Source organism: Penaeus monodon, chromosome 12 (genome assembly GCF_015228065.2).
Source record: "Penaeus monodon isolate SGIC_2016 chromosome 12, NSTDA_Pmon_1, whole genome shotgun sequence".
Taxonomy (NCBI): domain Eukaryota; kingdom Metazoa; phylum Arthropoda; class Malacostraca; order Decapoda; family Penaeidae; genus Penaeus; species Penaeus monodon.
The window spans coordinates 6,767,062-6,769,561 of NC_051397.1; positions in this window are offsets into that span (position 1 = coordinate 6,767,062).

A 2,500-nucleotide genomic window follows, 5' to 3' on the forward strand; every position below is an offset into this window, starting at 1 on the left:
CGTGTCTTCCTATCTATCTATTCGTATGCTTCTTTATCCTTGTCGAAGTCTTATTTGATTGAATATGTATTAATGAGACGCAAACTAAAGCGTCCGTGGAGTCAGGGATCAATACAATGCTATGATTGTGACGCGAAAGTGACATTAACGCTTTTCTGTTCCAAGGGTCACCGGTTTCTGGAAGTTTTCTGGCACGAAATAATCCCCTTACATAATATTATGTTGAAGGTGGAATAAGGCTTTGTTCATCTTGAATTTCTGGAGGTTGTTTACTCTGAGTTTAAGCCTCGGCGTCTGGTCATCCAGGTTGTTCGTCTGGAATGCAACCTTAGTTCGACTTTTTGTTCGACCTACCCTGATGCTTCACCCGTCAGAAGCTGTTCATGTCGTTAATTTATGTCATGGATAAACTATAACCATATTTCTAATCATCGAGACTTCTAATCAAGCTTGTGAGATTTTTTTTTACTTATTTTATTATTATTACTACTTTTTTGTGTGTTTTAGTTTTTGCTTAACTGTTTGAGACTAAATTTGACCTGGAATTAGTATCACCTTATCAGTATGAATTCTGAGCAACCCTGAACCACAACAAAATCGAATTCTCAAATATACGATGCTATGTCTCCCCACGATGACGTAACCACCATCCAGGCTCCCCGGTTGTCTATACAAAGAGCACTGGAGCCGCCATGTTGGTACAGGTTAATGCGACGTAAGGTAAGGCGGGATGAGGGCAGCCATAGCGGGTTGCTAGGGATCAGTGAATTAACCAACTCATCCGACCTTGGTAGTTTCTACGGCCTTTCGACTTGCGCTTCACTTTCTTGTAGCGGTAGGACATTTACACGAACCAATTGTTGGGTTTCAAATAAGTTCAGAAACAGGTGATGAGCTGCTTACAGGTGCTTACACAAGCAGGCGTCTGCGCCTTCTTATCTTCAGTGCTGTACCTGTGATCAGAGATATATATTAAGTGTTCTGCCGATGTATAACGTGTTATTATCATTGTCATCACGATTATTTGTTGTTATTTATAGAACTTTGATCAGCTTTTTAACACGATACAACGCTCTGTTTACAAACAACTCAGCAGATAAGTGTTTATGACTTCTAGACGATTCAGTTTACCAGAGAGCGACCTGAAGAAGGGATTTAAAGCTTTGTGAGTTTTAGGACCCTGATTCCCTTCCCTCGCCCCGGATCTTCATGAAATCCGGTCTTCGTAAGTCGACTGAGGCTTCTACTGCAACAGAACTCTGCAACTGTTCTGAGTATCCGGTCCTTGTCAAGCTCAGACTCGAACTCTCCTGACGTTGGATCAGTTAACTTGTCCCATTCAGATATTCTAACAAGCGGTTGCACTACACTTGATTAATTTCAGTCTTACGTAATAGAGTGACACACAGAGATCAGAGCAACCTGTATTGGATCCAGTAATGGTTGAAAATACTTGGGCGTGGTAGGCCTTACACACACACACACACGCACACACACACACACACACACACACACACACACACACACACACACACACACAAAACACACACACACACACACACAACACACACATATATATATATATATATATATATATATATATATATATATATATATATAATGAATTAATTGATTAACTGAATACTTATGCAAGGTATAAAATGCGACGAAATTTATTGCTGCTTCCGTCATACAGCGGAAATGCCTTCGGCGGTTGTCGTCCAAATACATTCTTGCTGCTAACGTTACCAGCCTTACTGCTCAACTCTTCCTTTAACCCCTGTTTCTCTCTTCATGTGTGTGTGTGTGTGTGTGTGTGTGTGTGTGTGTGTGTGTGTGTGTGTGTGTGTGTGTGTGTGTGTGTGTGTGTGTGTGTGTGGTTGAATGTGAAAGTATGCATAAATGTTGCAAATGCATATACATATGCATAAATACATATACGCATATATATATATATATATATATATATATATATATATATATATATATATATATGAACGAGTATACATGTGCATAAAGACAAACACACTATCGCAACCACGATATAAACAGCATTAAGAATGGAATGTTTCGAACTCCCCAAGAGGTCCTCACTAGACGTTGAAAAAACTCCCATGTCGCTTTTTACTACTTCAGATTAAAGAACTTGAGTGCTTCGAAACCCTACGTTCTTAATTCGTTCATAATGTGGCAAGGTTCGTCTTATATACGTGTATATTCACGTTGATACATCCCCTTAAAATACACAAATACTAGTAAATACGGATCTGCTTTTTCTGTGGAATTCCTACACCTAATGATATCTTTTAATGGACAGAGCAGGCAGGTAGATACTCGTAGTTGTGGAGGTAAAAACTGACCTTGCCCAACGCGGATGGTTTGTGTGTACCCCTCTCTCTCCCCCCCCCCCCTTCCTCTCGTTTCCTTTTTCTCTCTCTTTTCGTTTGATTCCTTCCCTTCCCTCTGTCATTTCATTTCTCTCTCTCCGTTTTTCTTTTAT